Below are 15,884 nucleotides of genomic sequence, written 5' to 3'. Positions count from 1 at the left end.
TTAAGGTGCCTACTGGTAATCTATGTAGAGATTTGCAGTGGCTGTTAGATACAAGTCTAAGATTCAGGGAAGAGACTGAACTAGAGATATAAAATTGGGAGTTGTCAGTGTGTGGATAACTTTTTAAGCCTAGGGGTCTGGATAAGTTTACCAAGGGAATGGTTCTCTGGGAAAAAGAGAAGAACCTCTACATGAGACCATGAAGGAGCCACTCATAAGGAAAAAAAAAAAAAAACCCAGGAGATTCCATGAAGTGTAGACGGAATCCTCCTGAAGACAGAGTCCAACTGACTGCGGTGCACTTCCTGCTGTCAGGGCAGTATTGGGCCTGGAGTGACAGATGTGCAATGGAGATGAACAGCTGACCTCTAGACAGGAACGTAGATGTCATTGGTGATTTTGACAAGGGCAGTTTTCTGGGAGCTGATGAAAGAATCAGAGCTATGATTGGAGCAGATGCAAGGTAGCATAGGAGAGGTATTAAAGGCAGCAAACAGATAAATGTTGAGAAGTTTTCTGTAAAAAAGGTAGAAGAGGAAGCAGAGAGCAGCAGCTAGTCTAGTATGGGAGACTCAAGAGAAGATTTCTCTTTTTATTTTTATACTTCCTATTTTGAAATTATAGATTCACAAAAATACTGCAAAAAAAAAAAAAAAAAAAAAAAAATCCTGGATGGTCCCATGTAACTTTAACCCAGTTTTCTTCAATGATAACTTGTATAACTATAGTACAATATCACAATCAGGAAATGGATGTGGGCACCATCCGCAGAAGTCACTGCAGTTTCACCAATGACACATGCACTTGTGCGTATGTGAGTGTGGGTGAAACAGTGTGTATTACATTTCATTTTATCATATGTGTAGATCTGTGTAACCACCAGCATAATCAAGATCCAGAATCTTCCATAACTACATGGTACCCTTGTTCTATTCCTTTAAAGTCACACATCCTTTATTCTTAACCCCTGGTACCCACTAATCTCTTCTCCGTCTCTATAATTTTGATATTCCAATATTACATAAATGGAATCACACAATATGTAACCTTTGAAGGGATGACTTTTAACACTCAGTATAATCGCCTTGAGATTCATTCAAGCTGTTGTGTGTATCAGCAGCTTCCTTTTATGGCTAGGTAGTAGTCCACGATATGGATGGACGTGTTCAGGGACATCTGGACTGTTTCCAGTTTTTGGCTATTATGAGTAAAGCTGCCATGAACATTTGTGTACAGATTCTTGTGGGAACATAAATTTTCATTTCCCTGGGACAAATGCCCAAGAGTGTCATTGCTGAGTTAAATGTCAAGAGTATGTTTAGTTTTAAAAGACACTGCCAACCTGTTTCCCAGAGCGGCTGTACAATTTTACACTAGCAAGGTGTGAATGACCCAGGTTCTCTGCATCCTGGCGAGCATTTTGTGTTGTCATTATCTTTTGTTTTAGCCATTCTGATGTGTGTGTAGAGAGGATTTTTTTTTTTTTTTTTAAATGAGAGTAATTGTGGAAAAAGCCAGGAGGCTGCCCGTACCTCTAGTTTCTTCTTAGGTACCTTGAATATTGTTAAAAATCCAGTCCATATTTAACAATATTGAGTGGCTGTTGAGACATGTATATACAAAGATGCGTATTGTGTACCTTAGATATGGATGTGTGGAGATCATCTTGACCCATGAAGATGAGGAGCAGTGTAGGGGCAAAAAACATGTGATACCTTTCCTCCCTACCATAAGGCTCACAGCTGACACCACTACAACAAAAGGCAGGTTAAAAAGAGAAAAGCATAGCAAATTCATTTAATCAAAGTTTTGTGTGATGTGGGAGCCTTCAGAACATGAAGAGGCAAAGACTTAAGGAAACCTGTCTATTTTTATGCTTAGGTTCAATGAAGAATGTACAGCTGTGTAGAAATAGAATCGGACAAAAAGATATTCACCTAAGGGTAATAAACTAGGGTCTGTCCAGATTCTTCTGGTCCTTCTGTGTGGCATTCCCTCCTCATGGGTTTGGGCAGGGACCTCCTGGAAGGAAGTGGGTCAGATTTCTCTATGACCATCTTCCACTCAGCAAGGTAGAGGAAGGTTAGAGTAATCGTTCTGGGTTTTATGATTGGCTTTCGAGGACAGGGGTTCTAGTTTCTGTGACTTACCTTGGGGAAGAGAAACTCTAGTTTCTATGGTCTGCCTTGTGGGAAAAAGGGAAGTAGGAGAAAGAAGAGCAGAAGTAGACCAGAAAGAGGCTTTGCTTTTGAGGTCCCTTCAGTGTCCTACAGTTCCAAGTACTGAGCATGTCAAAGTGCCATAATTCAGGGAGTCATTTTCCAAACCCCAACAGCAAGCAGCAAGCATGTGCGAGTCATAGAGACTCCATACCTATCAACGGCGGTAGCAACAGCCAGTTCATACTGCTGTTTTGCCTCAGTCTGAAGTCTCATCTATCTCAGTTGTACATGTTTACCCACAAAACCTACTCAGCTTCTAGGGTGAAATTTACAGTAGCTCACAGCAACTTAGGCATTATAAATTTGAGTTCTTATGTTTATCTATTGATTTTTCAGAGGGACAGTGATTTCAAAGTGCCTAAAAGTTGATATAACTGAGTAGCCCAAAACTAAACTTCAGGATTAAGAGAACCTTTGAAAAACAGAGTGGAGGAAAAATATATATTTAAACATATATTAATATGTACATAAATTATATATTTATATATCATGTGTATATGTTATATATCATATATAAATATAACATTTTAAATATCTTACACTAGTTTCACGGTTTTAAGACGTAAAATCCTTTTCTTTCTCAGTCTGAAAATGTTTTCTCTAAGCCAAATTTGCTCGTTATAAAAAAGAGCCAAAAAGCAAAAGGCTGCAGAAAGCTTTTTACAATGAGGAGGAAATTATCCTGTGATAGAGAAAGCCAGACCTTAAAACTGCCAATCACACAGAGGTTGCAATCTCTTGGGAACGGACGGAGCCGGTCTTTTGGTTGTTTGCTCAGACTGCGGCTCACTTTTGAAGCTCCTTGTAATAACTTGACTGAACAGATGTAGCTACTGCAGGTCATTTGAAACATGTCAGCTTGGGGTGGGTGATCGTCAAGGAATTGTGACTCGCTGCCCCGTGCTCAGTGGGAAGCCTTTACTGAGCCAATTTATCCCCTGGGACCTAGAAGAAAAAGAAAAAGCGAAACAAAACAGGAGATAAGCAGCCAAGTGTTCTGAAGGCAGAGAGTGAACAGTTGAAGACAGTAAAGCTTTGGTGTGTGAGGGCTTGTGTTTTAAATGCTATAAATTCTGGACTTATGATAGATCTTTTCAAACAGAAGAGTTTGCTGAGCCAGGATTGTTGCCCAGTTGTGGGCTTTCTTGCAGTTGGTAACTGTGCTTGACTATAGCCTTTTGCCATGCAGTTCTGCCCAGAAGACTTTGCGGGAGTGAGTACCATCTGTCCTCATGATTGTCATACTCACCAAGGGCTCCAGCGCTTAAACGTGCTCAGTGCTCCACAAGTTACAAGCAGTTCCTCCTCCCACATTTACAAAAGTAATGGAGATTCACATACAGAAAATCATTGGTAGAGAAGCATCAAGTCAGATAAGCATAAAGACTGAGACATTGCCATGAAATACTGGTCGTGAGTGTGTGTTTTAAGGGCATAAGGCAAGAGTGAGCACAGAATTCTGTGTTGTGGTTGTCCTGGGTGGGGAAATTAGCTTTTCTTAATTCAAACAGAAACATTATGAAAGAGACATGTTGTCACGTGTGGGTAAGTGGGTGAGAGATTGTTTGCTAGGAGATGAAGGAAATTCAGGCATTGGGGCTACTTTATATAACAAACAAAGAGGACATGTATGTTTGTTTACGGAAAGCCACTTCATGTCCTATGTATACCTGTATCCCCCACAACGAGCGGAACAGTGACTTTCATTGAGCAGGTGCTAAGTAAATGTCATTAGCTTGATCGATAGGACATTAAGAAGGCAGAGGGTTGCCTTACCAAGCCATGGTTAGAGAAAGCAATATTAATGAGAATGCCACCAACAGACGTGAGGGGCAAGGTGCTGAGGAGAGGGAGAGATTTGAGAGCATTTTTCTCTGAAGGCTGGAGTTCTTGGCATCTATAATGAAATGTAGAAGCCAGATACGATGCTTCTATTTTACGTTGCATGAGACAACAGTCAAAGTAAGGGAAGAAAGAAAACTAGCAGGAGATAGAAAGGTGTGCCCTTGTTTTCATAAAGTTGGCAAATGCCTCTGAGTGATTCAAACAGGTGGCTTGATGCCATTTTGAAAGTTGGTGTGAGCTTTTCTGGAAATAGTGCTGTGAATATTTTTCTTCCATGATGATTTTACTCTGTTGAACCTCATGGTTTTATTCCAGATTTGTAAATTAAGTGTGATAAGGCCATCAGTGAGGGACCATTCTTTTGGAAAAAACTACATGCTTTTAACAGAAAGAAAAGCCAGGCGCGGTGGCTCAAGCCTGTAATTCCAGCACTTTGGGAGGCCGAGACGGGCGGATCACAACGTGAGGAGATCAGGACCATCCTGGCTAACACGGTGAAACCCCATCTCTACTAAAAAATAAAAAACTAGCAGGGTGAGGTGGCGGGCGCCTGTAGTCGTAGCTACTTGGGAGGCTGAGGCAGGAGAATGGCGTGAACCCAGGAGGCGGAGCTTGCAGAAGCTGAGATCCAGCCCCTGCACTCCAGCCTGGGCGACAGAGCGAGACTCCGTCTCAAAAAAAAACAAAGATTTAAGTGTTTGGAATATACCTAAACAAGTTTCTTACTAGACTAAGGTTATTAATTTTAAATTAGCATAGTGCAAACAAAATGTATAGAATAAAATGAATTTGAGCATATTATGACTTTGATTAATGATTCAATTTGTAGCACCACATTTGTACAACAAATCTAAGCTATTCATGATGAAATTCATACTTTGATAACTGATAACTTACTAGCTATTCAGATTTATCTGTGTTGGAAAGGAATCAGAAGAAACTGAAGCAGAAATACATGGTTTTAGATATTGATTTTTTGCAGTTTATTTTCACGTGCCTTGGTTTCAAAAACATTTTATTGCCCCATGTATGTATGTATATTTTAAATTAGAAACAGAAATTAAGTCACCTAAGAGACCATTAGCTAGATTTCGAGTCAGAATAATCTAAGATTTTAGCATATGTACTAAAAGATTAAATTATTTCTCTCAAGGCTACTAATAACTTACAAATATGACCCTAGAATAGATAAGTGTAGCTATTTTTATAAATTCTTACAAACTAGAAAACTCCTCTTCCAAATATGTCAAGCTTAATTTTCTGCTCTGTGGAGCACAGCTAGTGAGGCAGCAAAGCCCAGTGACATTTTCCACAGTGTGAGTTGCCAACCACTAGAAGCCTGTGGCAGTGTTTAAATCTACAGCAAACACGCTAACAATTGGTTGAAGAAAGGATTATGTAATTCCACCTTGATACTCCTTTCTGCGGTGCTTACATCAGTGTCAAAGGATCATAAAGACCGAACTGGGTGAATGCTAAGGTAGCGTTTTCTCAGCTATGAGCCAATTTAATCTTTATGCTTTCTGGAGATTACTTTAGCCAATCTCTCCATTTTCACTAAACTCCTGAAGAAATGAATCTTCTTTGACTGGCTATTTCAGTGTATGCTGGGGCTCTCTTTTCAGTGGTCACTGTTTCTGCAGAGTGGCCTATATTAATTCCAAAGTCTCCTGGAGAGCATTAACTAGTAAAATAATAGCATTTCTCTACCTAGATTCTAACAATGTTTTGGGAATTAAATCAAACCTACTATTTGAAAAATTGGTACTGGCAGAAGAAAGAGTTCAATTCCGAGGACCTGGAAAGCTTCATTGTATGAATAGAATAGAATAAAAGTGAAAAGAAGACCTCTACAATGTAATGGAACAAAAATTTTTGTATGTCGTTAAATTCTTTTAAAGTTCTAGGGGAAATATGATTATCCAAGTTGTCCTACTTCAGCACCCCAGGTTTGTTACCACATCTGTAAATGACTTTACTTGGCAATATTGGTGAACAGAAGAGTCATAAATAAGTAAATTTTCTGGATAACTGGAACATATTCTCACTGCTAAGCTGAATTTATTATTTTTAAGTGTTTGAATATATATTTATTTCTCAGCCTTCTTTTAACAGAAGATGTTGATCTTTTTTTTTTTCCTTAAAGGTATTACCTTTTGTAAATTAAAAAAAAATTTATATTGACATCTGACTACATTCAAGACATGTATTAAAGCCCTTAATAGAGATATTGAGTATCTCACATTCTATTGGCAGAAACCAATACTTGTGTGACTAGTATTCACATTTCATATGTTAATTACAGATGTACGTAAACTGTAATTATCTGTCTTCCCCAATAGAATGTAAAATGCTCAAGTAAAGGGACTGTATGTTACTTATTTGCTTAAAAGTGGTACTTTGAGGAAGAAACTCATGGATGGCGTCTGTTTAAGAGATTTCAAATCAATTAATGTTGGCTAATTTGGAGTTACTAGAGATGAAAAATTCTGGAAATTTTACAATTAAGAGAAAATTATATTGACTTTTAGTGTTGAGGAAAATTGAAATGCTCTGTTTTGCATTAGCACCTTTATATAGCTAGAGACATTTTGATAATTTAGGAAAATATAATATCTCATTTAAAATTTGTTTTTTCTTTAAAAACAATCAGTTTTGGTACACATAGGCTAAAAATATTTCCCTAAGATGTCTCAGGGTGCTGAACTTTATTGTATCCAATAACTAATATTTCCCTCCATTTTTCAAGAAGAAATAAACACTTTGAACAGATAGAATAATTAGCATTTATAGCAAAAACCAGGATATTTTCTTTTCTCAAAAGTGAAAAATAGATATCTAAACCATACATTTTCAGCAAAGGAGTTGAAGAAGAAAACAATTCTGCTTTTCTTCTGTTGTTTTATGAAGAAGTGCAATCTCAGAAGTTAACACTTAGTTTTAATTGCATCCTTTAGAAAGTTCTGTCTGATAAAATGGCACATTTAAACCATGAAAACTGAGGCAAAAGAATATATTCAATAACTATTTTTTCATAATTTTCCACTAACTAAAACCTACCTATGATAAAGTACCTGGATCTTAAATGTACAGCTTGGTGAGTGTTATGGATTAATACGCATGTGTAAGCCTCACAAATAGAAAGATACAGTGTATTATCATCCACCCAAAGGCCTTTCCTGTTACTTGTCCTAATTAATACCCCCAGAAGTACTCAATAGAATACGTTTTTTTCACTATAAATTCTTGTTATCAGTTTTTTAAATTTCATATAAATGGAATGGCACACTATGCTCTCTTTTGATTTTCTTACTCCATATCATCTCTGTGGGGCTGAGCCATGTTGTATAATTCATATAACAGTTTGATCTGCTTTCCTGATGTACAGCAGTAAATTTTGTAAATATACCGTAGTTGTTTTGGTTTTTTTTTTTCATTTTTATTCTTTTACTTTAACCCTTTGACTAACATCTCCCCTTTCTTCTATCCCTCAGATCCTTGTAGCCACCGTTCTACTTTCTGTTAGTGTGAGTTTATGCCATAGATGTCATTTTTCTGTGTTAAGATCGAATCCAGGATCACAGACTGCATTTACTTGTTATGTCTCTTTACTCTCTTTCGATTTGGGGTACTTCTTAGACTTTCCTTGTTTATTATGACTTTGACAATTTTGAAGAGTGCTGGCCAGTCATTTTGGAGAATGTCCTTCAGTTCTGGTTTGTCTGATGTTTCTTCATAATTAAATTCAGGTTTTTAAAATTTTTTGCATGAATACTGCGAAGGCTACACTGTGACCTTCTCAGTATGTCATATCAGGAGATATGTGATGTCAACACGTCTCATTCCTGATGATGTTAATTTTGATCACTTGACTGAGGTGGAATCTGTCAGTTTTCTCCACTATAAATTTATATTTTTTTCCCTTGTAGCTAATAAGGATCTTATGGGGAGAGAGTTTGAGACTATGCCAATGTCCTGTTTTCTTATAAACTTTTGCCCACAAATTTTAGCTTCCATCAGTGATTCTTACCACTGTGTTTGTGAGATGATGATTTTCTATATCCATCATTCGTTTTGTATTTTGAATTTGAATTTCACTCTAAGGATTTTGTCCTTACCTGTTGATTCAGTTACTTATTGGTGGTGTAGACTCAAGGATCTTTTTTTTATTCCGTGAGATAGACTTCTTTATTATTATCATTTAGTTTGTTGCTCTCATTCTAGAATTGGCCACTGGGGGCTCCTTCAGGGTGACTCTGATGCCGTGAAATTTTGAGCACATGCTTACTGTGGCACAAGATCTTGCAGGCTTATCTTGCTCCATTTCCTCATCTTGTTAATCTCTACCCATTCCCAAAATCAACCTTTTCGTGAAGATATTTGACTCTTTTTCTTAGCGAAAGGTATTTGGAAAACAAAATCTGAGTGCTAGATGTGCTCATTGATCTTCTGCCATTGCTTCTAGGTCACCTGACAGAGCTAGGAAATATGTGTACATATACATCCACATATGTGCACACGTCTCTCCTTTATGTCAGTTTGTACACACACACACACACAGACACTCACACTCACACACACACACACTCCTAAGTTCATGCTGAGGCACCTGATTGCAGTCCAGCACTCCAGGGTTCATTCTAGCCAAATCCCTTCCAATACTTGTAACTCCTCTTTCTATCATTGAGAAACTTCATTCTCAGTATCATCAATTTATTTAATTCTTTGCTTAATCTTCATATACGCACAATGTAGTCTCACAGTCACAATTTCATACCACTCTGAAAAACAAACCTCTAACCGGAGTACAATATGTATGGATACTTTTCCTTGTGTTTAGGCTTGCAGTAAGCAGTCAAAACACTGTTTTCCAAAAGTTATTTAGGTTAGTTATATTCTTTCCCATCCCCTTCACTGCGGTTATTTATTTATAATGCAATGTACATGAAGTATTGATATCTTAATTTATGAATATTAATTTCAGATCCTGTTGCCTTATTAAATTATTTTATAATTTGGGGATTAACAATATTAATTATTACTGATTCTTAAGTGTTTGTCAGGTATCATATCATCTATAAGTAGGGATACTTTTACCTCTTCTGTACCAGTACTAAAACCTTTAATAGATTTGTTTTGTCTAATTGCATTTGTTAACACTTTCAGTGAAATAATAAATAGTAATGGAGTTAACTAGTATCTTGCCCTTGTTCTTGATGTGAATAGGACTGCTTCTAGTGCTGTCCAATTAAGGTACCGATTTTAGCATTGAGAAATATATATTTTAATATGTTAAAAATCACATTCATTTTCTTGAATATTCTTATAAGGACTGAATGTTGAGTTTCATTACGTCCTTTCAGCATATATGGAAAAATCATAGTGCATATGATAATAATAGATTTCCTAGTAGGAACCAACCTTGAATTTCTATAATCAATCCCACTTAGTTGTATTCATTCTTTTCTTAATACGATGTATAATACTATGCTCGCCAAAATTTCTTTTAGTACTTTTGCATTGATATGCATGGGCAATATAGGTCTATAGATTTGTTTTCTTTCGAACAAAGTTTTTTAGGTTTAGGTATCAATGTTATTCTGGCTCAGTAAAAGGAAACATTGTCTCTTTCATTTCCAATGTTTTGCCACAATTTATAGAGTCCTGAGACTATTTGATCTTCACATGTTTTGTAGATTTTTACCATGACACTATCTGGGCCTGTTTTTTTTTTTTTTTTATAATCATCCTTAATAACGTTCTCTATTTCTTGTATGGAAATTGATCTCTTTAAACATTCTCCATTAACGGACTCAATTTTAGTACACATGATTCCCTGGAAAATTGTCTCTTTTATCTAAATTTTCAAACTTGTATACATAGATATCTATAGTCACTTAGGCTACTTATTTCATTTTATCTTTTTTCAATAGCTAATTCTTCATGTTATTTCTTATTTTGTGTAGTTTTACCTTCTCTCTTTTGTTTTCTGGTCAAGGTTACCAAATGGTTTGTTTATTTTGTTAGAATTTTTAAAAACTGAGGGTATTTATTTATAGAGTTACTGTTTTCTGATTCTCTGAGCATTAATTTTTACTTTAATCTTTATTATTTCCTCCTATATGCAATTATTTAGTTATTTAGCTGGAAATGTATTTTATTTTAATTCTCTCGTTTCTCCTGACAGAAGCACTTACATGATATACAGAAATAATGCAATGCTATTGTATCACAAACAATGGTTTTGTGAAAATTAGCCAGCTGATTCTAAACTTTACTATATTCTCCTCAAATGTGAAAAAGGCTAGAAGATCAGACAGACATGTCTTAAGTTCCAACTCCACTGTTTCCTTGTCTGACTTCAGCAAATCTCTCATTCCCCGATTATCAGTTTCCTCATTTGTAAAACAGAAATGATAACATCTCATGTGAAAAATTAAATGAGATCATTTCTGGAAAACACCAATTCAGTGCTTAATATTGTTTACTCCATAAACGGGTCCTCTCTCTATCTTTCTGAGTTAACGATAAAATAACTGCTCTTATTGAGCATCGTTAGAAGCATTTTGTTAGTAATACCCTATTTTTTTTACCACGTCCTTCTGCAGAGGATGTGTATAGCCTGCCCTTAAATACAAGTTGGTGACCAAATTTTAACATGAAGTCCATCCATCTGACTTGGATCCCATGCTCTTTAAAAAAAATTTTTGATGTACTTTTATTTACTTATTTTAATTGACAAAGTTCATACTCTTGATGACTCTGCTAGCCTGCCTCTGAACTGTAAGTTAAAAGATTAAGACTCCCATTCATAAGGTTTAACATGTATGAGTAACATTGCAAAAGTAATCATGAAGCTCCATTAACAGACTTGCCTTCCCTCTTTGTCACCTTCTGCATTTCAGTACATCGTGAGTGGTGCTCTTGAGTCCCTTCAAGTGATTACTACTTAGATCTTCCCCTGGGACACCTTCTTGAAAGGACCAGTGTGCATCCACTTTGCTTAGATATAATCCCAGATTAGTGGAGTTGTTGCAGAGCAGACTTCGCTTGTCTCACTAACACTGGGTAAGTGTTTGAAAACTGTATTTACTGTTTGCAGATGATATTTGATGTCATGACCTGATCTGAAATATTTCTGCTTTCTTCTAAATTGGAAAGCTATATCAACTAACTAGACATATAGCAGAAGGGAAAAAGTAGGCTAACACAAAAAGGCATTGCACATCGATTGAGGTGTTTATGATTAGCTAAGCAGATGCTCACGTATTTGAAGATATTTTTCATACTTAACGTGAAGTAGAGGAAGTTAACATTTACTGCAAGTGGAATTTCATGACAAGCATTCTTATTTTTGAATATAACTGAAATACAGTTTTGTGAAACCTATAATTGCTACCATTTGTTTTGTTTCTGCTAGTGAAAAACCAATACCTATAAAATGGAGACACTAACTCCTTGAAACTGGTTATGATAAAGGTGTGCCTATTGTGATAATCTACATGCAAATCCTTCCCTAACTATAGGGTTCCCTTACATGTACTGCTAGTGCATATAAGTTTACTTCCATGTATCTTTTCCTCAGACTTAAAAGTCTTCTGTTCCAAGATACTACATTGCCAGTTTTACTCTAGTCGGGATTATTATCAAAACAGAGTTGGAGCTGAGAAAAGACAATAGAGTTGAATCAAATGGCAGAATAAGAATAGTTAGTGTAGGGAATCCTTGGGAGAGATAAAAAAAAAATGGGGGAGCTATGAGACTGAGAAGACTTTATGTGTCTTAGAAGTGCATTCCAGTGACTCTGATAAGAGCAGATGCTAAGGGATGTAAATTGGCACTTGGGCCACGACACAGACTTGTCTTGGGTGGACAGATGTTGAGAAATAAAGGTCATCCAAAGTTTTTCCCTCTCAAGCACACAGGTTATACCGCATCTCAAAGTCCTGAGATTCAAGAATGAGTTAGTATCTCTGAGACGTAAATCAGAGAGATATTGAATATTAACGTGGAGGACTAGGTCTCTTGAAATGCACATTTATCTAAAATGTGTAACAACTTCTGCAGTGTTTTGTGTCCTGTGTAGGAAAAGGGTATCTCAAACATGTCCTAGTGAACAAGACTTAGTAAATGAAAACTGGGAAGACTGAAGGTATATAAATGCCCCAGGTCATAACACGATGGCTGAGAACATGGGCTCTGGGGACAGGTTGGTCTCTCTGGTCTGAATCCTGACTCTGCCACCTTTTGGCCATGACTCTTGGGGTAGCTGGAAAAATTAGATATCTAATTTATAGCGTGCTTAATACCAGACCTGGCGCATAATATGTGTTCAATAAATAGGTATTTTATGTTAAGTGATTGAACAAATATTTTAAAAGCTTTGTAGTCTTACCAGTGACCTTGACCTGAATACTTTTCTCTCTTTTCTCTATGAGGACTTAAATTTATCATCTGTAAACTCTTCTACTATGTTGAATTTTCCTTAATCTCACATAGCAAATTATAGTTGAGATGACATTACTATTATTTTCAAGAGTAGATTTTTTTGTCTTTAAGTCTGGCATGTTATATTTCTGAAAATAGTTGATATTTTTAATTTTATCAGCTCAAATCTGCCATTTCCTAGCATCATGATACTGGGCAAATTACCTAATTTTTCTCAATCTCCTCATCTTTGAAATGGGAACAATAGAGTATCTGTCAGAATCATTGTGGAGATTAAATAATATAATGCATAGTGCATGACAAAAAGTACCCAATACATGTTAGCTACTACTAACATTGTTGCTACTGTCATCATTATAATTATTCTTCTTAAATGCATTCTTAACTACCTCTGGTATGATTGCTGATGTTGTCTGTCTTTAAATTGTGGAATTTGAAAAAGGACACTTTATAGAATTTTAAATAAAATATTAATATATTCAAAATCTCAGGACACCTTTTCGCTTTTGAAACCACAATTCATCATCATCCTTTTGTACCCTTATAATACAGTTTATTTAGCTTGAGCACAAATCTCGTGCCATGAGCTTACTAAATTATCTCCGAGGACAACTTCTTTTATAAACTTCCCAGACTTGATCCTTTCCAGAGAAAATTTTACAACTTCGATTTTAATTTGAAATGAATTTTAATTTAAAAAGGGAAGTAACTTTAAAAAAAATTTATTACACTTTAAGTTCTGGGATACATGTGCAGAACGTGCAGGTTTGTATACACAGGTATACATGTGCCATGGTGGTTTATTGCACCCATCAACCCGTCATCTACATTAGGTATTTCTCCTAATGCTCTCCCTTCCCTAGTCCCCCAACCCTCAACAGGCCCCAGTGTGTGATATTCCCTTTCTAAAAAGGGAAGTAACATTTTAATTTAGAAAGGAAAGTCACACTTACTTAGTGCTCACCGTATGCCAAACTTTATACTTTGATGATTCTTAATGTCAGAGTTTGGCCGTTTTACCCTTATTTATAACTTTAAACTGCTGACCCAACCTAATAACTCTTAAAATTTATAAAATAAATATTAAGTAATCAGGATACTACCACTATCGACGACTCACTCTGTATAACTTGTCTGGATTTGTACTCAGGCTTATCTCCATGGTTCTGCATGCTTAGAACCAAGTTCTGTAATCCAAACTTAATGTTCAACTCTGATTTAGATTGTATTTATCCCAGTACAATCCTGGAGCTGAACTAATCTGTGAGTTTTAGGAAGCCAAACATTTTGGCTCAGTCTCTCATATTCAGATCTGATATTGTTTATGCAAAGCTATTTACTAGGGTTGATAATAATGTTCTCTATGAATTGTCGTAAACAATTAAAACATTTTTAAAGATTTTCTCTCTATTAAATATTCTTCATTTTGGGGGGTGTATGTCCAGTGTCTTTTAAAATAACTTAATCGCATCAGCAAGCAGGTATAAGAATGGTATGTCAAATCTTTCAACATACATCTAGAGATTTGTGGCAAATATAGTATTAACCAACACCAAAACAAATACATTTTCAATAGAGCTAATTTACCTCTTTATGTAATCTCAGCCCAAGCCAGATTCCTGGAAAGAATGATATAATTAAATTATTTCATAGAAGCATTTACAAGTAAATGCACCATATGGTCTTTCAAAGTGGGCAAGGAAGTAACATTAGACCATTTGATCAAAGTTAGAAATGACTTTTATTTAAAAGAAAGCAAAGTTTTAAAACCATTTAGTCTTAGTAGTGCAAGATATTTCTTTTCCAATTTTTAAAATGTAAGATATTTGGGAGTGTTTATCCATTTAACATATTCTATTTATATTCGTAAGTATAATATTTTATAGTTGAAAAATACAAATAACATCTAATTGAAAATATCCTTGCCTACCATTAAAATGCAAGCAGAATCAAGTTCAGGGGCTCTGTTGTAGGTGATCCCAGTGTTACCATTTCTAGAAACACCCTACTGCCAAACTAGGTGTCAGAAGAGAACACCACTTTGAGTCTACTGCATATTGCCAGGTATTGAATCCTTTGTCTTTTAAAATTCTATGGACTTGGGAAGGGAAGTAACATTTATTTAGTGCTCACCACATGCCAAGTACTTTATCCGCTCAGAAATTCTGAAGATGATACTGTGTGGCAGGTTCAGCTATTCCTTTTTACTTGTGGATAAAATGAGATTCAAGAAATTCAGTAATTTGCTCAAAGTCACGCCACCAAGAAATACAGAGAAAGAGAGAGAGAAAGAGAGAGATCAGTTTAATGCACATCAGTTTAATTTCAAAGCTACATTTCATCATTTTGTCATGCTTTTCACTTCACTATTCTTTCAAAGACTCTTTGAGAACAAAAAATTCTTCCAAGTAAGAGCTAAAATGAATCCCTCGTATGTTTGATGTCTGACAAAAAATATGCAATATCCAGTATATCAAATACTGTTTTTTAAAAATTCTAGACTGTTATTCCTATTTCTTGATAGTCTGTAAGGACTGTTTTTCTTGTTTCTTGGGAAAGGCAGGTGTAGGGTGGGGATAGGTTTATAGAAGCGGGAGACTTAAAAAGAAACCCCAGATGTCTGAGAATACTCTTAGTGTACCCCAGGGCAGCTCCTGGGAAGAAATATTCTATCACTTCTCCACTGTTCTGAAGGAAATTAACTATTTGGTATTGATATTAGGGGTTAATGAAAATTTAAGGTCCACTGAAACATTATGTCCTTTCATTAGATCATTACCTAGTCATTTTGGTATTGATTACTATGGTGTTCATTGATAATCCAATTATCTTGTTTTATTAATTTGTTAAGAGGTGTTAGGAAGGCTTCAGAGACAAAAATTTCTTAGTACATAAGCGATTTTTGTTTTCTAAAGTGCATGATGTATTATTAGTATGTCATATTTCTGCTGAATCCTGTTTTTGCTTCATAAGAAAATAGATACTTTACCCCCTTCTTCACATTTTTCTTTTTTTAATATTCCTTTATTCTTAAAGCAGATAGATAAACTAGCAGTAATTCATAGTTCTCAGTGTGAATTGAGAGGAAAGACTATGGAATTTCACTCGGGTCTAGTATTAGGTAGATACATTTGTGAGATACTTAAGGGCTCCTTAACTCTTAAATAATATCAAAACCCACATTATTTTATATGTAATCTCTTAAGTTTCTTTCTATAACATAATTGAAAAGATTACGGTCTCATGAATTTTCCTTATTTTTTTTTGTAAAAGTCTATTATTTAGTAATAGAAGTACCTTTAGTGCATTTCTTGGCAGATTTACTGAGAGACAGCTGCTTAGGTGTGTCAAAACCTGAAAGTGAACATT

The 15,884-nt window shown here is 35.7% G+C and overlaps 1 protein-coding gene across 1 annotated transcript in view; it reads left to right on the top strand.

Moving 5' to 3' along the window:
* Positions 1-15,884, top strand: part of DLGAP1 (DLG associated protein 1) — a 976,217-nt gene that overhangs the window by 96,440 nt on the left and 863,893 nt on the right. Inside the window, exon 2 of the mRNA XM_023228478.2 lies at positions 10,973-11,135. The gene's annotated coding sequence lies outside the window, so the exon portion shown is untranslated. The remainder of the gene's footprint in view (positions 1-10,972; positions 11,136-15,884) is intronic.

The sequence above is a fragment of the Piliocolobus tephrosceles genome, chromosome 18 (assembly GCF_002776525.5).
Source record: "Piliocolobus tephrosceles isolate RC106 chromosome 18, ASM277652v3, whole genome shotgun sequence".
Lineage (NCBI taxonomy): Eukaryota > Metazoa > Chordata > Mammalia > Primates > Cercopithecidae > Piliocolobus > Piliocolobus tephrosceles.
Note: the sequence above shows the minus strand (reverse complement) of the source record. Positions and strands in the feature narration are given on the sequence as shown.